The sequence below is a fragment of the Siphateles boraxobius genome, unplaced genomic scaffold (assembly GCF_051911475.1).
Source record: "Siphateles boraxobius isolate OS27281-9 unplaced genomic scaffold, OSU_SipBor_1 41, whole genome shotgun sequence".
NCBI lineage: Eukaryota > Metazoa > Chordata > Actinopteri > Cypriniformes > Leuciscidae > Siphateles > Siphateles boraxobius.
The window spans coordinates 26,215,599-26,239,458 of record NW_027509042.1 but is presented as its reverse complement, the minus strand read 5'-3'; the positions used below and the strand labels follow the sequence as shown (position 1 = coordinate 26,239,458).

The 23,860-nt window shown below is 38.6% G+C and overlaps 1 long non-coding RNA gene across 1 annotated transcript; it reads left to right on the top strand.

The window, feature by feature from the left end:
- The first annotated feature begins 15,065 nt into the window (after window positions 1-15,065).
- On the top strand, window positions 15,066-17,035 carry LOC143707240 (uncharacterized). The gene is made up of 3 exons (XR_013193125.1): window positions 15,066-15,149; window positions 16,170-16,269; window positions 16,912-17,035. It is a non-coding gene; the product is annotated as an uncharacterized LOC143707240 (long non-coding RNA).
- Window positions 17,036-23,860: the final 6,825 nt, after the last annotated feature.

Genomic DNA, 23,860 nt, shown 5'->3' with positions numbered 1-23,860 from the left:
TTAACACCCTGGTTATCATTACACATCTTGAAACCCACATGGCATTTCAACAGGCTAAGAAATACGAAGAAATAAAAGTAGAATAAAATCCCTCATTTCGACCCCTCTCCTTGTACGTCATCACATAGCGGATAACCACAGCTTTTAACCTTCTGTTCATATCAAAAACATTCATAGAAAGAAAGAAAAAGAAAAGGAAACATACACTTTAGCACATGTCACAGTAGCTCCCACTACTTGTATCATCATATTTTGTTCATCCAATTGAACAGACTCCCAGCTTTAACCAGTCTCTGTACTGAGCTGGAAACACATTATAATGCATGGTAAACATAACAATATTGATAATCCTATCGCTGAAATTGGTAGTACAGTACCCCCAACCCCCCAAAGATTAACCAATCTTATCCATTTACCATCAGTCCACGCCCATTTCCATACATCGCCTCCATTTTCCTAACCATATTTTCTTAACTTTTAACACCATATTTAATAAAATCTATCCTGAAAAGGTTTTATATATATATATTTTTTTATCCATTCTTTTAACCAATGTAGTTGTTCAAAATAACTCTAATATTTCGAATACGGACCATCTTTTAGCTTATTACCATACATATTCTCCCATGATCGGCCTTTCTTACCCTTAATGGACAGCCTAATCATCAAGTTTCTTCAATAATAATCCCTATAATTTACCTGAAATATTTTCTAATGAATCTTTAATCAATCAAATCATTTGATCTAGCCATATTTTGATTCAATCAAATAAAATCATCAAAATCATCACAAAACCAGATTCTTTTGCTAAACTCAAACCATTAGTTGGTGCATCTTCCTCCAGGTGTGTTGGTCATCTCGTTTGCCACATGGACATTCCGTGTTCTTTTACCTTTAACTTTTAATTCAAACATGCTGTGGTTCTACTTAATAAGCTTCAACAATTATCCCTATAATTTACATTAATTAATAGATCTTCTCTTCCCAAAAACATTTTCCTTAAATATTTCCTAATGAATAAGTAACCAATCAAATCTTTTGATCTAGTGTATATCAATACTAAGCCCTATTTTGATTTAATCGAATCAAATCCTCAAAATAATCACAAAACCACATTCTTAAACCATTAGTTGGTTCACATCCTCCTCCAGGCGTGTTGATCATCTCGTTCGCCCCATGGACTATGGGATGGTTGTGGCCTGTTGGTGTAGGTGAGAGGCTTGGACCCAGGTGTCACACTCTCCAACCATTTTCTGATCCTTATAAGGTTTTCCCTTAAATCACGACCGCACCCCCACTGGAGTGAACTGTCACCTGTGAATGGAGACCTTAAGTATTTTGTTAGTGACCGCTTGTCTTGCCGCTCGTCCCCTTTGGTGTGACCTGTGGAATCAACAACCTGAAACATTATCTCCGGATAATTTCTTGCTCACTTAATAGCACTCGGGGTCCTTTTACCCTGAAAAACACTCAACCCCTGTCCTCATGTCCACACAATATTTATAAATTTGGAACAGAATTAGTTCTGTTTGATCCAATCCTTCCTGACATTCTGTAAAAGGAAAATTTTAAGTTATGCGCTGCGCAGGTGTAGCACCTTTCTGCCACACTAATAACCCAGGCCAGGACAGTTAGCCAAATTCATCCATAACCTGTTCTCCCGTGGCCTTCGATGCCCTGGCGTTTCCTGTTGAAACAATCTTTGTTATTGGTGTGTGCGGCACACTCACAGACATCCATTTTGTTAGGCAGAAAAAATGGCTTCTTTCAGGGCTTTTATCAAATTACCCCTAGTGTTCTCCCAACATTTATTCAGCAAATGTGAACCCCTTAATAAACCATATTTGGCAATTGTTATACCATCTCCCTCTTGATGCACGACACAACTCGAGCATCAATTTAACATAACATTTAACATAGTGTTTTTTATAAAGTTTGCCATCAACACTAACCCAAACGTTGTCCTTCAGACAAATTTCCTCCAGACATCTTTCTCTGCCTCTGAAACAAAAATATTACATTCTTCACTTAAAGCCACAATCTCATCTTCTTATCGAAGTATTTGAAAGGCAACGGCCCTCAGTCTCACAGCGTATTCTGCTTTTCAGGCCTGTTGTTTGGTCTCACAAGTCAGTCATCTACAAACATTTCCAAAGTCATCAATTTTCCCTATCAGGTCAGGTCGTGCTGTGCAGACTTGGTCAATGTCAGTCAATCATTTCTCCCCCTTTGTTCACAATAATCATAAATGTGAGGGGCTCTCTTGATAATTTCATGTTGACTTAGCCAATATGTCACTTTGTTGTTTCCCTCAAATCTACAACATTTTCATTTATCTCAGCCCATGCCAGATGGTGATCTACAACTACACAATTCCAATTTACTGATCTTCAAATCTACATTATGTATGACAAAAGTATTACTACCAGACAGAGCTTGATGGCCAATCAACTTAAAGCTTGTCCCATGTTCTGTATTGTCTCTTCATCAGAATTATCAGCTTCTTTAAAATTTGTCATTTGCCTTAACCCATCTGTAATGATAAACTCATTCCAGAGGTTAATGACGCAATATACACACCATTCAGGCGGAATATTAGTGCCCCAAACTAATACATACAAGACATAGAGTGCAGTCACCATCACACACACTCATATTAGACACATATTTTAACTGTTCATTTTTAATGTTCGCTTTTCATTATATCATCTCTAAAAAGATTTAAATTTTAAGTAAGATTTTAAACTTCACATTTTACTGTAGCTTTTACCTATTTTTACATGGTCTCTTAACCAGTTTCAAAACATGTCTGTTCATTATTCATTTCATCTTAGCAAAGTCAGCTGGGTTGTTTTGGTTCATTATCACTATTTTGTTCTTTAGCTTGCTCTATCAGGCCGATAACAGAAAGACAGACACAGTTACCATCCCTTCCTCCACTCAAGCAGTCTCTCTCACTATAAACAAATAATCTTTTTCAACAGCCTCCTAAGACTGTAATTTAGACAAATTGTAATATTAAATTTATTACATTAACCTTTTACCATTCACCTTTGTTATCCAGACTCTTCTCAAATCTACAAAAGCCTGTCTTCATCTTTAGCCACCACCATGTCCAACGACCTTCAGGAGTTAAAACTATGTTATAAACATATTAGCTCAACATTAACTCTTCTATACATTTTACTTGCCCATATGGCAACCAACATTATGTCCCTCATATAATTAAGTTTTGTTACTGTCTCCGCAGCAAATAATGGCAATCACCTCATGGAATCAGCTGGCTTTTGAAAGTCCACTCCCGCTAATCATTTATCTTTAATTTTCTTCTCTTCAGGGTGTCGTCCCCTGGCATAGTTTCAGACACTTGTCACAATGAAAAACAAGCCATACAACGAATGCGGTTTCTGGTGAGTGGTATAGAGGAACTCACATTTCTGGGTCAGACTGCCGTAAAGTTAATTTTAACCTCACAGCGCATCTCACCTCTCAATGCTCTGCTGACCCCGGTGGCCTCCAGTAATCAGCGCTCAACTCTCATACCTTTCTCACAAATAACACCTGTCTCGTGACCCCCTTCGTTGGGCTGTCCCCTGGCCAGGAAGATCATCCCGTCATTGAGTAGCCACTCGTACACACGTACACACTGGTGACCGCTCATTCCCAATACAATCAGTTTTCTTCAACAGAACTCAGCTGTTTTCTGGAGCTTAGGAAAGGCACGTTCAAGAGTCACCAGAGCCATTCCGATTGCCTAATAGTGTTCACAGGGAGACAGGTTAATAACAACAGTATTTAATCACTTAAATCCATTAACTATCTTAAAAGCAGCAACTTAGCTACTTAGACTATACTCAGTGAATTTAGATCACAACCGTACATTCAGTGTACTTCATCTGTAGCCGGAGCCATCGGTCCTGAATGGTGGAGACTAAATGAGACAAAGTTGTTACTGGTCCTAAAATACGCTAATCAAAATGTCACCTCTATCGTTTAAGGTCTGTATTATTATTTTAAAGACTTCTTTAAAGTCATTCAGTTTTACATTTAAAACATTTACAAATACAAATTGCCCTCTGAACGGCAATGATTTCTTTTAACCTCTCCATCTCTATGGTTTTCAACTGAAACACTGTGCTTTACTATCAATAACTTATTTTCACTTATGACACAGGCTCAGATAACAGCTTTTATCTGACATTTAATGAGAGAGACTCTGAGGCATCCAAGACTGGTACACTGCCCTCTTATAAACTTCTAACATCAAACTTTATCTACCATATTTTAACTCTAGCCCAGCTTAAGGCCTCTTTGCCAGAAATTACATACGTTTTCAAATAAACATAGTTTTACAGTTGTCCTTTGCCCACGTCAGGGAATCTAGACATTACAAATTTCCACTCAGATTGAGTCTCTGTCGCACTGGCTGTTTCAGCCACAGCACACATCAGATTTGGATAAGCGAACTGTTTCATTACAGCCAATAGCAGACTTATCTTTTGAAAGCAAAACGTCAGCTTCTAGCTCTTTCATGGTCAACTTTTCAAGCTGTTTGTTTACTCAGATGCCTTTCAACACATTTTACATTTAGCAACTGTTAATTCAGTAGCCTACTACTTCTGCTTATTTGTTCTTACATAAAAATAATTATTCTAGTTCTCAATAACGTTTCACATTTCTCAATCTCAATTACCATAGTTTAATATTTGACTTAAATTCTTCCTAGGAGTTTATCAATCTCCAATTAGGATTTAATTTTGACGAGGCAAGCACTCTCTGCTTGTGATACTTTTGCAGTTATTGTAAATCATCTGTGAGATTAGTCTCTCTATATACTCTAAAATCTTTTTTTTTTAATGTTTAATTACAACACAATCATCCTGTTAGTTACTTTGATATATTTTGCTACTCACATTTGTTGGAGTCATTATCTGTAATTTTACCTCGACCTTTATTCATCAATTCACTTATAAAAATTACTATTATAGATCTTTTCTTCAAAAGGATTCACTTTAAGAGTTCAATCCTTTGACCTTGTTTTTATCTCTTGTTCCTTCTCAGACGAAAATGTTAATATCATCATATTAAACACTGATCTACTTTCAAGCCCACATTAACACCAGAAATTTATATCACTTAATTACACTTTGTTTATTACACCTTCTCGGTGGGCATTTACAGTTACATGTTAGAATGTCCTGCTGACCACAATCAAGACACTCTCTGTCATCTAGTGGGTTCATGTGTCAGCCTCAACTACAGCATCAGACACCTGTCCTTTACTATAGTTTGATCACTGTGAGCTTGCAAACGGCTCCAACTTACTGCACACCCTTGAAGCAGTGTGTGTCCCATTCAAGAATGTAAACAGAGCCACTGATTAAGCAGTTCTCTGTATTCTTTTACAGTCCACCAGTGGCGGATTCAATCCCAATAGCTGAATCATAATCTTCATCATTATCATTGGCCGCACATTAATTTTAATAAGCTGCATCGAAATGCTCAAAATATTCTAAGTTGTTTTCACAAAGATTTCGTTTAACTTTAGTCATACTTGTCCAGGGAAATTATCCCCGACCCATAATTTCATTTATAAAACAGACAATATCTTTTGCTTCAATTACTTAATATCAACAAATATCCAACATTATACATTATTGATTTCCAGAATTTTTGGTCAAAGTAGTCTTTACATTTTACTAATTTGGTATTATCATCAACAACCCTAATTACAGAACAAGTACATATCTAACATCCGGGAACCGGGCTGAATAAGCAAACCCTGTTTCTGTACCCCCAGCATAGCTGGACCCTAGGTTCAAAACACAATGGTTATCAAACTAAAACTAAACCTAATTTCAATCATTATTTTACCATTAAAATATAGATTTTTTCCCATTTTGCTTAATGAAACATTCCTTATCTTTATATCACATTAATCCCCGTTAATCATACTCAATGCCTTATTTTTATTCTGAAACTCATTTTTCATACAGTTAATTTGACTTCCATAAATTCTGTCAGACATTTTATTTTCATCACATATAGTTTTCTACTATATTCCTTCTCAATCTTTCCCTACATGTCAGTTCCTTCTGCATCCTCTGTTCTACATGCTAATTCTTTCTTTTCTCTACATGCCAGTTCCTTCATTATCTAACCAGTACATGATTGTTTGCTAACAATCCCCACACACATATCTCACACACCAACCTTTTTGTTTTTCACTTCCCTCTTCCATCAAGTCTCTCACTTACAGTTCCCTCTATTTCACACAGACAGCCTTATTGCTGCTTGCTACTTCAATCCTTATCATGTAAATTTAAGTTCTCAGACATCTAATGTCATGCATCCATTTACTGGATGAAGAAATAAAAACTTTATTTCTCCTGGCAGTTTGACTTTTTTATCTGCCTATTCACACATGTTGAATGCAGCCATAACAACCTTTTTGTTTCTCACTGCCCTGTTCAACTGATTCTCGCACTACTTTCAGTCTAGTTGTGCTCAGTGTTCCCTCCCTTGGGAAATAATGGTATTTTCTCAGTTTTTTCAATATCTAAAACATAAATTTTCCCCCATAATTTTCTCATTTGATAGAAAAACCGGTGTATCAAATTTTGCATGCTTACCTTGAGACTTCCCCATATTGGCTGCTTCTCTGTTCTCTGTGGATTTCTCTTCAACGCGCGTTTTCCTGATCTGTTAGGCGTCCCCAACAGACCCGATTTTTTCTTTTAACCCAAATCGGTCGGGTTGCACTATTAGTGCCCTCCTAATTAAGGTTTACCAAAAACTGTTCTGGTTCCCCCTAATTAGCCTCAGTACCTAAAAACAATTTGCTCCGTCGTGGAACAACTAATTTTCAGGGTACCTATCTGTTTGAAATCTCTTGATCTGTTACAGTTCTCACTTAATCCCAGATTATTTATCTGCTTGAAATTTCTTGTTCTGTTACAGACCTCAATTAATCTCAGATCATTTTCCCTCGTATCTGTTTGAAATTTCTTGATCTATATAGATCTCAATTAATCTCAGATTACGTACCACAGAAACAGCCTTCAGCCAATATGGTTCACTCACATTTCATACCCGAAACAAAATACTTTTCCCCAAAAGAAAATATTTTAGACGTCTCTTACCAGAGATATGTTGGTTGCCACGGGTTCGCTTTCTTTTGATTCCAGTGGAGCCCCTCCCGGACCCGACAGCGGTCGGCCCCTCTCTCTCAAGCTTACGAGGTAGAGCTGGAACTGCTCAGTCCAGGTGGCCAAACACCGTCCGCTCTCAGGTCCAGAAGGCACTTCCAAGGAATCCCACTTCTGACACCAAAATTGTTGTGGCAAAAATTCTGTTAAACATCATCACTGCGTAAGAGACACTCAGAGTCAAATTAATAAAAAGAAAAGTATTTATTCTTGCAAGAATAGGTTCAGTCTAGTACACAGAAGTTACGCTGTGCAAGAGAGTGACACACAACAGGAAGATATGAGACAGCCTTTATACTGGTTTCAAGGTTCCTCCTCACCCGCTGTACCTTTCACCCACTCAGATAAGGTCCTTACTGCTGTTCAGTTTCTACTTAAAGACACAAACTGGTACTGAAATAAACTGGCCAAAACTGACCGTCTCTAAGGTCAGAGGTCCTGTCCCATATGTTCCTGAAAAGTCACGCACAAGCACGTACACACATATACTTTTATACATTGAATAGGTTCTTTCTCTTATGATACCTGTTTGGGATCAATGACTATTAAAATTTCCACAACAGTACGTGTGGAACGTCTGGGGTTAGGCCTACCACTTGTAAGCAGTGTGGAACCTGTGTTAGGCTGGGTCCATATGTTGCGGTCCCTACGGCGACCCCATATGTGTATTCTTCCATGATACGGCTCCCTAAGGCGAGCCCGTGTCTTCCCTCGGCAGAGTCTCTCTACCGTCACTGTCCGGTGAGTCTGGAGCATGGAGGCAGAAAGAGGTTCATAGCCTGTGAGGTCTTCTGCACTTCGGGGAAGCGGTCGACGATCCCGTTCACCGCTGGGCCGAAGAGACCCGTGGGACTCGGACTCCCTCATGTCAGCGAGCTTCAGCCAGAGGTGCCTCTCTGTGACAGTGAGCGAGTTCATGCATCTCCCTAACGCCTGAGCTGCGGATTTTGTGGCGCGAAGGGAAAGGTCCGTTGGGCACCTCAAATCCGTGACGGCAGCTGGATCCGAGCCTTTCTCGTCCCACTCACGGAGGAGATCGCCTTACAGGATCTGGAGAACAGCCACCGACTGCAAGGCGGACGGGCAGATTTTGGGCGCCATCTCGCAGAGGGCGGACAAAGGTGCGCTGCGACCGCCTCCTCCACTAGGGGAATAGCAACGTACCCCATTTTTTGTCAATGACCTTTTGGAGAATTTATTTCTTATGAAAACTTGAGATAGTTGTTTAGTATTTCTCTCGGTCGGTTACAATTCAACTAGCTGATTTCTGCAATTCCTAAAACTTGGAAAATAAAATTGCAAAATGGTAAGAAGAATAAATTAATGGTTTGTCTCCCACCAACAAGATGCTTAAAATGGTTGTCTGGTGTAAAGATAAATAAAATAATATATATTTGGAATTTAAATGTCACAGGCACTGCACTTTTTCCAAACAGATCCTGACGGTTTTGGGAAGATGAATTTAATGATCCAATTCTATGGAAAGATTACTTTAGAACAATTTATAGAACTACAATTGATTCATATTCCAGAATATTTCAACTTAAAATCTTTTATAAAATTATTGCAACAAAAAAATCTTTGTTGAAATGGCAGATAGAAAAGGATCCCCGTTGCAGGTTCTGTGGGGATGAGGAGGAGGACTTGATGCATTTGTTTTATTTTTGCCCATATGTGGCTAAGTTTTGGGTCAGTATACAGTCATGGTGTCACAGAACGCTCTACCACACCTCCTTCTGGCGTCATTAGATCCCTTTCTCCTGAGTATTAAGACTTCATCTCCCATCTCCCCTCTCTGCACTCATCACCATCCAGCCCTGCTGAATTCCCTCATCATCTTCAGCTTTATCACCTGTTGCTCCTTATCCTCCCTTTATATAGACTGCTTACTCTTTTGTTCTCTGTGAAGTATTGATTTGCCTATCTGTCTGTGTTGCACTATTCTCTGTTATCTCTGGACCTTCGATCTCTGACCTGGACGGTTTCATATACTCTCGCACCTTCGCCGCCTGTCCTGACCTTTGCCTGTGTTTCGCTTGGATTATTGGATTGCCCCTCTACTAACGCCAGCCTGAGTATACCACTTATGCCTGCCTGATTTCTCTTCTATTGCCAGCTTGAGCTTATGTCAGCTGTCCTCGTTTTTGTTACCTGTGTTAATAAACTTCTGCAAATGGATCTTACTGCCTCAGCCTCCACATCACAGAATACTTCACCAACACAAGATCCAGCAGACTTTCACCGCCTCGCCAATGAGGTTTCCTCTCAAGCATCTGAGCTGGCCACACATCGTCAGCAGTTGGTCAAACTTACCTCTCTCACCGAGGAGCTTGTGAGGTCTGTTCGGGCGTTATCCCCGCAGTTCGTGGCCGCTAATCAGGCTCAGGCTCCCGCTCCCGCTGCACCTTCTCAGCCAGTCGTGATTACCTCTTCCAAAAATCCCAAATTGTCACTTCCCGAAAAGTACAATGGATCACCCACCACGTGTAAAGGTTTCCTCATGCAATGTGAAATTTATTTCAACCAGTCCCGGGAGCACGTCACGGATGAGAGCCGTATCTCCTTTGTATGCTCGCTTCTCAATGGAAGGGCGCTGGAGTGGGCAACGGCGATGTGGTCAGGAGGTCAGCTTTCGTCTTTTACTTATGATGTTTTTGTTACCCACTTCAGAGAAGTATTTGAACATCCCGCGGGAGGAAAGGAGCCTGGGGAACTACTGCTCGCTCTACGTCAAGGAAGTTCAACTGCAGCAGATCACACTCTCTCCTTCCGAACGCTTGCGGCTCAAACTAACTGGGGGGAGGAACCACTGAACCACTGAGGAACCACTGTATCAAAAGGGATTAAATGCGGACCTTCAGGGTGAGTTGGCGTGTCGTGACGATGGTAAGACCCTCAATCAAATCATGGATCTCGCCATTCGTCTCGACAATCTGATCCGGGCTCGACGCACACAATTCAGATCCTGTTTGAATATCGAGTCCCGTACCAGTCCAGAGCCTGAGCCGATGCAGATCGGTTATACTCACATCACCCCCACTGAACGCGAGAGAAGACGACGCAACCATCTGTGCATGTACTGCGGACAAGCCGGTCATCTGAGGGCTTCCTGTCCTGTCAGACCCGCATCTCGAGATCCCGCTGCGGTGAGTTTTTGTTTACCCTTTCCTAATTCATTCGTAATTTCAGTATGATTGTGGCTCTGCTCACATCCCTTCTTCAGGGAGGAGGAAGAGGTTTCCGTTGGTCCCCGGAGTGCAGTTCGGCGTTTGAACGGTTGAAAGCAAAATTCACCACAGCCCCCATTCTCCGTCATCCAGATCCGGAGAAGGAGTTTATTGTAGAGGTGGATGCCTCTAACACTGGTGTGGGTGCGATCCTGTCTTAACGCCATGGTAGTCCCGCTAAAATGTATCCATGTGCTTTCCACTCACGCAAGCTCAATGCAGCTCAACGCAATTATGATGTGGGCGATCGGGAACTCCTGGCTATGAAGGCGGCCTTTGAAGAGTGGAGACACTGGTTAGAGGGTGCGCTCAAGCCCTTCACAGTTCTCACTGACCACAGAAATCTGGAATACATCAGATCTGCCAAACGTCTGAATGCTCGACAGGCTCGTTGGTCCCTCTTCTTTTCCAGATTTAATTTTAAAATCACCTACCGGCCAGGCTCGAAGAACGGAAAGGCAGACGCCCTATCTCGTCAATTCGACAGCCTCTGGGAACCTTCTAACCAGAATTTATCCTGCCCTCCACTCTCATTGTTGCACCCGTAAGGTGGGATATAATCTCTGAAATCACTGTGTCTCAGCAAAGACATCCAATTCCACCTGAATGCCCCACGGATCGTCTGTATGTCCCCCTCAAACTCCGTAACCGAGTACTTCAATGGGTTCATTGCACCCCTTGAGCTGGACATCCGGGTATTTCAGCCACCACTCAGTTGGTCTCTAATCGCTTTTGTTGGTCTTCACTTCGATCTGATGTCATAAAGTTTGTACATCAATGTACCACTTGTAACACTGTCAAGTCATCTCACCTGAAACCTGCTGGTCTCTTACAGCCTCTGCCAGTACCACAACGTCCCTGGTCCCACATCGCCATAGATTTTGTCACGGATCTGCCACGATCTCAGGGGTTTACTACTATCCTCTCAGTAGTCGATCGCTTCTCAAAGTCCAGCCGTTTCATCCCTTTGGCTGGCCTCCCCACACCGCTTCAGACCGCAGAGGCGCTCCTCAATCAAGTTTTCCGTCTCTTCGGTCTTCCCGAGGATATCATCACTGATCGAGGTCCGCAGTTCACCTCTCGTGTTTCGAAGGAACTTTGCTCCAAGCTTTATATTAACTTCAGCCTCACCTCTGGATACCATCCTCAGGCCAATGGGCAGGTTGAACGGCTTAACCAAGACCTCACTCGCTTCCTGCGGACTTATTGCCACCAAAATCAGCAGGACTGGAGCCGCTTTCTGGTCTGGGAAGAGTATCCCCAGAACTCCCTGCTTAAACCGGCCACAGGATTGACTCCCTTTCAATGTGTTTTAGGGTTCCAGCCTCCTCTATTCCCGTGGACAGGAGAACCATCGGACCTCCCAGCAGTGTACACTTGGCTCCGTCGTAGTGAAGCTACCTGGGATACTGCTCATGTCCATTTGCAGAGTGCCATCCGCCACTATCAGCATTATGCGGATCGGAGGAGGCGTGGCGGTCCTCAGTATCGTCCCGGCCAGTGGGTGTGCCTCTCCACCCGAGACTTGCGTCTGAAGCTGCAAAGCAAAAAGCTATCCCCTCGGTTCATTGGACCGTTTAAAATTCTGCGCCAAATCTCTCCCGTCTCTTTTCAATTGGCTCTGCCTGCTCATTACAAAGTCTCACCCACTTTTCATATGTCTCTTTTCAGAGCCACGGCTACCCCCAGGAGAGAGGAGGTCCAGGAGGAGAGCATACCCGTGCAGGCTCCCCCCATTGAGGTCGTGGGCGCAGAGGCTTACCGGGTGCGAGATGTCCTGGACTCCAGACGCTGCGGCGGGTCTTTGCAATATCTTATTGACTGGGAGGGCTATGGACCGGAGGAACGCTCTTGGCTCCAGCCCCAGGATATCCTGGATCCCTTATTGCTTACCAACTTCCACCGTAACCATCCTGATCGGCCTGCTCCCAGACCCCGGGGAAGACCTCGTCGACATCCAGGACCTCGCAGGGGACCCAAGGATCCAGGACCCAAGCCGCTCGCAGGGGGGGGGGGGGGGGGGGGGGGGCTCTGTCACAGAACGCTCTACCACACCTCCTTCTGGTGTCATTAGATCCCTTTCTCCTGAGTATTAAGACTTCATCTCCCATCTCCCCTCTCTACACTCATCAGCATCCAGCCCTGCTGAATTCCCTCATCATCTTCAGCTTTATCACCTGTTGCTCCTTATCCTCCCTTTATATAGACTGCTCACTCTTTTGTTCTCTGTGAAGTATTGATTTGCCTATCTGTCTGTGTTGCACTATTCTCTGTTATCTCTGGACCTTCGATCTCTGACCTGGACGGTTTCACATACTCTCGCACCTTCGCCGCCTGTCCTGACCTTTGCCTGTGTTTCGCTTGGATTATTGGATTGCCCCTCTACTAACGCCAGCCTGAGTATACCACTTATGCCTGCCTGATTTCTCTTCTATTGCCAGCTTGAGTTTATGTCAGCTGTCCTCGTTTTTGTTACCTGTGTTAATAAACTTCTGCAAATGGATCTTACTGCCTCAGCCTCCACATCACACATGGTTAAGGTCTATGGATATTGTTTTACGAATCACACCTCAGAATATTTTGTTATGTGTCTTTGAAGGTAAATGCACACATTTTTTGAATATGATTATCTTGATGGGTAAAATGTTTATTTTTAAAGTTAAAACTATATCAAAATGATGTATAAAAAATTTAAGAATAGAGTTTATCATCAATATATGCTGGAAACAATTATAGCAACCAATAATAACAGAATAACTGAGCATGAAAAGAAATGGAATGTCTGTTTACTTGAGTTAGAGATGTAGAGATTAGAGTATTTTCTTAAAGATGTGCCATGTGTTATGTCATAAATGTTTTAACTGTATTGTATTTTGTTTATTGATTTTTGATCAGTATTATTGATGATTTATTCTATTAATTTTGTTCGCTTTGTGTTTCTTTTCTGTTTATAGTCTGCTTTCCAGCAACACTATGAATTTGAGGACGATTGTGGTTGTGATTGTAGTATGAATGTATGCGGGAGTGATCGGGGTGGGTGGGGGGGTTGAAGCTTGTCTTGTTATTTTATTCTGTAAACAAGTAAATAATAAAAATAAAAAATAATTTGCTGACTTTCTATCAGAATTAGTATTGACTGCAGATAAAGTACTAATTGTTGGTGATTTTAATGTACATGTAGATAATGAAAAAGATGCATTGGGATTGTCATTTACAGACATTGTAAACTCAATTGGAGTTAGACAACACGTGTCAGGACCAGTGTTGTGCTAGTTACTAAGATATAGTAACTAGTTACAGTTACTAGTTACTTCATTCAAAAAGTAACTCAATTACTTTGTTGATTATTTACACAAAAAATGCATTACTGTTAAAAGTAACTTTTTAGTTACTTTAAAAAAACATTCTTTAATGTTCCCATTAATGTTCTTTTATGTGATATGGTCTACACAAACACAAAACTGACTTAAACAGAAAGTAATTTTTAAAGACTATTTTATTTAAGTCAGACCAGCACAAACTGAATATATCACAAGGATTTCTGAGGTGACTCGCGATCTTCGCAGTAGATGCGTCAGAGAGAAATGCACATTTCATACGGAGTACATAAGCAGAGAGCAGTCTGTAGTCTGTTTTCTTTCGTTTTGAATTGTTATGTTTAAAAGTAGACATGTCTGTGAGGCAAGTAGGTTACCTTATACGCACAAGTTTCGGTTCATTTATGAGACGAGCTCCAGTTCACGCGCTGGCGCCTCCGTTTCGTTATTATCTATCGTCTGCTATATTTACTTCTTATTTATTAAATCCAGGCAATTGGTTGATGAAACATTGATTAAAATTAAGATACAATTAATACAAAACGAAACTCACTTTAAAGAAAGGTTTTGTGTTTTCATTTTGATGTCTCTGTGAAAGTTTTAAAGCATATTTTAGTGCCGCTTTCAGAGCGCTCACGTACGGAGAACTCTCACGTCCGTAACATCAACCCATTCTCACTCCCAAGGCGTCAAAAACTCAAGCATGGTCATGTAAGATTATGTGTATTTTCAGTTAACTATAGTCAGATGCAATTACATTGTTACTGTGCCTCAGATGTAATCCACTCTGTCTGTGTCTGCAAAGGTGTGTGCCAAATGGCCCATACAGATGACTGGCCCATTCAGATGTATGGCCCACAGAAACTGATTGGTGTGAATGACAAAGAATCAGAGTGGATTAGCAAGTTAGATCGATCTCCTGTGGGAGGTCCTAACAGGTTTCTATTGTTGTAGCCCATAGGCTATGTCTTCATGTATACATTTCTGTCCCACAGACAGAACGTTGGGTTAAGATTGTTGAAGGGCGACATGCGAACATCACTGCTGAAGGACTGCTACACTACAAACCTTCAATAAATTCTTCTCCCCACAAGAACTCTGGTCAAGCTTACTTATTTTATGTATTGGAGACATCTAATACATTGGCGAGCCACCCAAATCACTGCTCGGCCAAATACAGCAAAATCTAACAGTCAAGCGCCCGAGGCGTCACTTAGCAGACGCCGAAGTCGCCCCTTGGCGTCACTCTATGGCGAATTAGGAACTCCATTGCTTTCAATGGGAAACCTGTGGCGGCAATAACAGACGCGAACTGTATCAGTAGGAAATAGCGTCGAAGAAGTCTCATTCCGAACACATCGCGATGTTTGGCATCAGGTCACGTGTGCCAGATGTTGGTAGGTGGTCGTAAATACGCTGTCCAAATAATGTTTGCTATAATGTCTTTTCTGTTTGTCGATATTAATCAGATTAGCTCTCTCATGTTCAGTCACTGCATTATATCTGCCATCTCCACGGAGTCTTTGCGTTTCATTGGTTTCTAATTCAAAACACATTACTAAACTAACGTGATTAAACACTGTCTGTCACGTGACGTAATATAACTTAGGCCTAGACCTTCAATCAGTTAATCATATATGAAATATATATTCATATCAGGTTCAAAGTAGTAATTAGTTCCAAAGTGGTATTTGTAGTGGAAGCGCAGTAAGCACAACACCTACCATGCTTTTACCACAGTATTTGCAGTTTTAATGTGTCATTTGTTGTAAATGCACAGTAACCACAAAACTTACCATGCTTTTACCACAGTATTGGTAGTTTTAAAGTAATATTTGCTGTAAATGCATAGTAACCACAACACTTACCATGCTTTTATCACAGTATTTGCAGTTTTAATGTGTCATTTTTTGTAAATGCACAGTAACCACAACACTTACCATGCTTTTACCTCAGTGTTGGTAGTTTTAAAGTAATTTTTGTTGTAAATGCATAGTAAGCACAACACTTACCTTGCTTTTACCACAGTATTTGCAGTTTTAATGTGTCATTTGTTGTAAATGCACAGTAACCACAAAACTTACCATGTTTTTACCTCAGTATCGGTAGTTTTATAGTAATATTTGTTGTAAATGCATAGTAACCACAACACTTACCATGCTTTTACCACAGTATTTGCAGTTTTAATGTGTAATTTGTTGTAAATGCACAGTAACCACAACACTTACCATGCTTTTACCTCAGTATTGGTAGTTTTATAGTAATATTTGTTGTAAATGCATAGTAACCACAACACTTACCATGCTTTTAATGCCTAATAATTTAAAATCCAAAAATTGTAAGGTAAATCTGTAATTTTTCCTTTAAATAATCCTATATATTATACATAATGATATTTTATTTTCTCTTTTTTTCAGCTGAAAAGACCAAAAGGGCCTTTCGGACTCAGTCAGCTGATTATTGTTTGAGGAGAAGTAAACGGGAGACGAAAAGCTACAAAGGCAAATATTCACAATGGTATGTATGTGTTGGTTTTAACCTGTAATCAAACATTTTATCAATCATTTGTTGTTTCTTAAACCTTTTCTTACAAAACCCATAGCCCAATCAGTACAAACATAGTCTCTAAGTCTTAATAATTCACAAGATTTAACAAGTTCTCAAATTCATACGATGCACATACATATTTGTATACTCGTACATAATCCTGCAGCTTTTACTCCTAGTGCTGTCATTGGCTACTGCCTCAATTCCTGTACATATTTATCGCGATATTTGCAAATCAGTTGCAGATGCCCCACACACTGTCAGAAAGTTTATATTAATTGCATTGTATTATTTAAAATTATTACAAATTGGACCCTGTCTGTTGATGTTCCAATGATCCATGATGTCTCTCCACACCTCATGACCTTCCTCTGTCTGTTTGCAAGAGTGGAAAAGCTAATCTGACTTGTCACACGACATCAGATACTCGATTATTTTGTCATGATCAGATCAGTTACACTGCTGATAACTGTCCCATTTGCATGTAAATCGTGTTATTTTTGCTTGCTATTAATGACATACTTTTAATCATGCCCACATATCAGTAAACTTATTACATAAATGCATTTAACATTTAATTATCCAATCTCTTTACAGAAAAATATCCCAAAGTTATGGATAAACTCACAACATCATCATCAAGTCCTGTGCTGGGCACATTGGGCAACAAGTGTCCTCCAACGTATTCGATCCGTGGACTAGTTCTCCACATCTTCCCATGGGACACTGACATTCTTCAGGTGTTCATGAAACATCTGTCTCCATGTCTTCCTTGGTCTTCGCTGTCTCCTGCATCCTCCTGGTGGTGTCCAATTCATTACTGTCTTTGTGCGGTGTTGTTTGGGCCTCAAGTACACATATGCGTAGGATGTGTACTTGAGGTCTGCCTAATGCCTTTATCAAATAAGCTTCAGTGCTCATCAGGAGTTTTGGTAAAGGACATATTCATTGACATCCATTAGTTCTAGTCATGCAGCGACTTCATGGTGCAATAGTCAAATGTATATTTCTGCAAGTGTATATAGCAGGTGTTTGTCCGAACAATTGAAGATAGTGAGAGTGTTCAGGAAAACCTTTTGAAAATAATAAATATTTATGGAATTCTGTTTGGTGCTGAAAGAGTATTACAGAAATGAGACACTTGACAACTGGACATTATTCTGTGAGTTTGTTACCTTTACATTTAGATGAACTTGCTTCATTAAACTAGCTTCATTAAACCTTGTATTACAGTGGTTACTATAGTAAATATCCACCATAATTGCATCTATGGTATCATTATATCACTGCCTGGTTAATGTAAATGTAATATACCCGTGAATGTATTTTATAGAAACATTTTCTTGCTGACATTTATAATCATTAACTATTTTAAGTTTCCTTTCATTTAGTTTCATTTAATAAAAGTGAACAATAATCACAAGGATATAAAACTATAGTTGAGAATGTAAAATGTTGTGCTTAAGTTTCTGCCTATTTGTTATTTAAAGGGAGGAAGAAACAAATATATTTTCACATAACAAAGTTAAGTCTCATTTCTTGGTTTGTAAAAAATATAACTTCATCATAGTGATTTTTTAAAAATGTTTACTGTATGTGTAACTGTAATAGATTGCCTCTGTATCTGGCTATTTTTTTGTATATAATTAACGTCTCGAGTAGTTAATACCATATGGCAACTGTCAAAATGATTGATTGACAGGTGGGCGTGGCTTTCCTTTGATCTTCCCCCGCCCCTTCCGGTTCCTCCCCTTCCTGTCCCGTCCATTGTCCCGCCCCTTCCGGTTCCTCCCCTTCCTGTTACCTTTGACCTAGTTCCGCCCCTTCCTGTTACCTTTGACCTAGTTTCCGCCCCTTCCGGTTACACTTTCTGTCAAAATGATGGATGGTTACCTTTGACCTAGTTCCGCCCCTTCCGGTTACACTTTCTGTCAAAATGATGGATGGTTACCTTTGACCTAGTTCCGCCCCTTGCGGTTACAGCTTCTGTCAAAATGATGGATGTGTGACAGTTAATTTGATTGTTTGATCAAGAAAAGGGAGGTATTGGCCTTGTTAACATAAGCTTTGATGTTACAGTTACAAAGTGATGTGACAGTTAGTTTGAGATGTGATTGTTTGAAGTTGGTGTTTTGGTCACCGCATCCCTGAGCTTTATCAAGGGGAGCTGTGAAAGTGATAAGAAAAAAATGTACAACTATTCACTGGACCAAGCATTATGTTCATTTAAATAAAATGGTGAAAGTTTATCTGTTCTGTAAAAAAGAATATAAAATAAAATCTCACACAAAAAGTTGAAATAAATGTACAACTATTCACTGAACCAAGCATTTCAGTTTAAATAAAATGGAGCCACAAAAATAAAAAATGTACAACTATTCACTGAACCAAGCATTTCAGTTTAAATAAAATGGTGAAAGTTTATCTGTTCTTTAAAAGAATATAAAATAAAACCTCACACAAAAAGTTTAAATAAAATGGAGTCACAAAAATATTCCAAACAGTTAAAAATGTATTAGAGAGTTGAAGAAAAAAACATACAGCTTATGTAAAACCTCACACAAAAAGTTTAAATAAAATGGAGTCACAAAAATATTCCAAACAGTTAAAAATGTATTAGAGAGTTGAAGAAAAAACATACAGCTTATGTAAAACCTCACACAAAAAGTTTAAATAAAATGGAGCCACAAAAGTATTGCAAACAATCCAATGTATGAATGATCTGACTCTGTCTCAAAAACATAGGGAGCACGCGCGTCTATGTGTGTGTGTGTGTGTGTGTGTGTGTGTGTGTGTGTGTGTGTCAAAGCAGGAATTTCCCCCCCTCCGCATTGCTGAGGACCTTGAAAGTTTATCTCACACAGAAGTTGAAAAAGCATTATGTTCATTTAAATGAAATGATTATAAAATTTACATTTAGTCATTCACAAATATTTGACACTGACTCAAGTTGAAAAACCATGCTGTTCAATTAAAAGTATATAAATTAAACAAAAATAAAATCATCTTACTGTTTCACCATGGTTGAAAAAAAACCACAAGTGTTTCCCCTGAAGTCTTTTCTCTCTGTCACACCAGTGTGTGGCTGGCCTGGTATCTGTTTTTGTGACACGTTCCTGAGCCCATTGAAAAGCATTGTGTTCCTTTAGAAGTGTATAAATTAATATATATCATATATAAAATAAATAGTTTACTAATTGTTGTTCATTTAAAATCTTACTAAATTACTGAAGTTGAAAACCATGCCGTTCATTAAAAAATCTTACTAAATTAATGAAGTTGAAAAGCATTCTGTTCATTTAAAATAAATATTTTACAAATTTACTGTAGCAATTATGTTAGATTTAGATAAAAATAAAATCATCTTACATTTTCACCAGGGTTGAAGTAGCTCCTATCACATAGATGTCCATATTGACCATTTAAAGTTGAAAAGAACCCCAGAGTATTTCTCTCTTTCTCTCTCTCTCACACCAGCGTTTGACAGTCAGAGGGGTGTGTTCAGTGATCAGAATGAGACTGTGAATGTTTGCTAAATTTATTTCATAGTGTATAAACATTAAAAGTTTGAAATAGTTTCAAACTTATTCAATGAATTCATAAAAAACAATTATGCTATATCGATGGTCTCTGGGGAAAACTTGACTATATTTTTTTATTTATCAGGGTGCATGTAAAGAACTTTGAAATTTGCGGCTCTCACAAGTTATCTCACACATTGTGTGAAATGTTTAATAATTCCTCAAGTAGTATCTGTGAGAAAATCCCCACATAGGCCTATCTGTAGTGAGAGAGCAACAATGAAGACTTTTAGAATCTGTGATGCCTCAGGCCGAGCCCCATTGATAGCCTGCTTATAAGCTCCTTCCGATCACCAGCACATCTTCAGAGAAATACGTTACTTTACAATAATGTTAGCTTCAGGATATAGGGTGACAGAGCAGATGAGCCTCTGTGCATCACGTAATGTTAGTCTGCTAACGCCTTTCCAGAGCCAAAGTTTTGTTCGTACTAAATTTATTTCAAAGCATAATCGTAAAAGTTTAAATATGATCTTTTAAAAATGAAAAGATTGTTTAAATGAAATCTTTACATCTTTACAATCTTTTTTTTTTAACGGTGACCCAAAGTATAATTGTTATTAATATAACCATAATGATTTTTGTACTGTAACAGCATATTCTACCCCGTACACCTAAACACGACCATCACAGAAAACTGCATTTTTACATTGTTTTTTACATACTGTTTTGCACTCTCACACACTAAGTTGGTTCCATAAACTCAAATAAAGTATATAACTCAATGTATAATGACAAAATGTATTCAAACAATTTAACCTTAGTTTTAGCTAAATAATATATATAAAAATTATATATATATATACAAATATAAAATATAAAAACTCACATTTTCATAGAACTGAAGAAGTAGTAGAAACTAACAATAAAAAAACAAATAGTTTAAGATGTCATAAACAAAAACCCTCCCAGATCCTTCAGGGATAAACTACAGGGTGAGATGAAGCTTCACACCCTCACAGAGACGAGAGGAGTGACAGGCCAGATGAGCCTCTGGGGTCACAATGCCCCAGCATATGCAAAGTTAGTCTGCTTTCCACTGTTTTATTCATATTAAACTTGTTTAATTAAAAGCATAATCTAAAAATTTTAAATGAGATCTTTTCAAATTAAAAGACCGTTTAAATCAAATCTGTAAAGTTTTATTAAAATCGTATCTTCTATTTATCTTCTACTTCTGTATGATATAAATGAATTTCATAAATTTAACCTAAGGTATTATTTTTTTACTAAACATCGTTTGTTCAAAAAATAAAATACATTTTTTTATAAATCAAGAATTGTGCTTTGGCGTCTTAGATCTTATTTCAAACAGTATTTTTGTCCATGCGACATGAAACATGTTGTCACAATGTTTTTGTTGTTTTAAAAGAAATCCCAGGACTCTACATTGCTCTTATTTAGATTAAATTGTATCATTTAGAAAATCACCACACATGTTCAGAGACGCGATGTGCCTCTGTGGTCCATGAGTAATAAGTAAAGTTTGTCTTGAGCGAATATATAATTTTACTCGTCTTAATTCAAAGCATGATCTTACTTTTTCTACGGTAGCTATGATCTATTGTACGTATAAGATCATTTTTACTTTTCTTGTATCTCCCAAACTATCCTTATTCATTGTGGAAACACACAGGGTGAACCCCTTTACTGAGAGTATACTATCGGTTATCTACTCAAAATATATGTAGAATTTTAAAATGTTAGCCTTTGTTGATGCGACAGGCCACATGAACAGACTTTGGAGAGAGCTGATGATACTATAGCGGGAAGCATGCCCCTTTGACCTCCTCCATTTTTGTAGGCTTTTTGTTAAATACCCTATAGCTTAGTCCTTAATGGTACGCTGTGTAGAAATTTCCCCATCTAGCGGTGATATTGTATTTTGCATTCAAACGCATAGTGCTCTCTAGCGCTTCGCTTTTTCAAATGCGTATTGCAACTACGGTAACCGCTATGTGCCAAGAAGCTACGCCCTGTCGTCCAATTGCACTTCATCGAGTTTAACTATACACGTTTTAGCGTTATGTTGCCTATATAATGAATTACACAACCACGGAATGAAAAAGCTTGTAATTTAGACCATAACACTGACTTAACTGTCGAGGAGAAAGCAGGACTTCGGTGTCCCTTTCAAAGTCTTTTCTCCTTCATTAGCTCTATCCACCTGGGAAAAGCCACCCCCATATTTACCCTCGTTTTAAATTTGCCGGTCGCGTTTCCTTTTAGATTAAATTTTTAAGCTTTATCATGGCTACGAGGATTGCATTATGAAGTGCCGTGCAATCTTTCAAGCGCCTCTCACTGACCGCTTCAGTGGTTTCAGTCAGCCGGCTCTGAACGAAAAGGTTGGCTAGTTGAGCTAGGCTAGTGCTTTTTGTCCCTCTCTGCTATTATAGTTTTTCAAGATGGCGGAACGACATGGAGGCCTCCATGGACTTACCCGTACCATGTAAATAAAGATAAGAAATTCTTTGCTTACGAGGATAAGTCAGTTCGTTGGCAAAGGTAATTTTACACCAACGAGAAAATATTTATGAATAAAGACATTGATTTTAGCTAATACAATACTTTATAAAAAAACTACCATAAGTTTAATTTCAGATGTGTAAATTACGAAACTCAATTTTTTAACCGAGTGAATCTACGCATGAGAGATCTTCATAAGTCATAACTTCAAACCAAAAGATTAAAAACCAAAGATTAAGCTAAATGACACTAGGTTCCAGCGTACCTAAAAAGTTAAAAAGTTAAAATCATGCATACGTGTTGTGTTCTGACACAAGGCCATTAGCTGATTCTTTTTGTTTTATAAATTTTCTTTACTGATTTCTACAAATATCAGCCTGATAATATGTACTTAATACACGATGAAACAAGATAATCATGCTACCAATTACGTCTGACACAATGTTTTTAAGAAAAGTAGAGTTTTAAAATGCAACTAAACCAGATGATTTTTCTTTTGACAAACCTACAGAAATGCATGTCGATTACTAAGTTTCAGGCATAGTGCAAACATGCAATGTTCGAGAAAGTGTAATCTTTGCGAGGTCTCACCCACAAACGCAAAACTTTGTGTTGGGAAAATATTATGGAAGTAATTTTCAAACCGTAATTATATTACATTTATATTTTATTACTATTATGGTTTCATGTTGATTTAAAGTATTTGTTATTAATTAATACCTTTATTTTTATCTAACAATTCAATATCCAGCTCAAAATTTTGTTCAAAAATTGATCTATGATCCCAAATAATTAGATAATGTAATGCTCACAAGCCACAGATATTCTCCTGCATAGTATGTGTGTAAATAGTAGTGCTTAAATCTTTGGCTGTATTTTGTCATCCTCATGCTGATCCATGCATAGCTTTTTACTAAAAGAAAATATTATGGAAGTCATTATCAAACTTGAATTAAACCATATTTTATTTATTAATATTAGGCTTTCGTGCTGATTTAAAGTTTTTTATTTGTTATTAACTAATACCTTTTTTTTTTTTTTACATCCACCACAAATTTTTTTTCAAAAATTGTTCTCTGACCCCAAATAAACAGATAATGGAATCTTCACAAGCTACAGTTAGATATTATTCTGCTTAGTATGTGTGTAAATAGTTGTGCTTAAATGTTTCGATGTATTTTTACACGCCAACATATTCTGTCACACCGTAGTGATGTAAAGTTCCACACTCTTGTAAAGACTTTGGTCTAACTTTAAAACATAATCTTTATACATGAATTCAAAAGACCAAATCACTAAGAAAAGTACCGTTTAAAATAATAATAAATACACAAAAGTTCACAAATGATGGTTTTATTACTATTACTATTCAGATAGCAGACGACACTGGTTCACATTTTGAATGTGTGTCTGTTTTAGGTGAAGACTTTTCTTTGAGAGCCGTCGACATTCATTGTTTATAGGAATAAATGACCATTGATAATTTAAGTGTTTGTACTCTGAAGTATTTC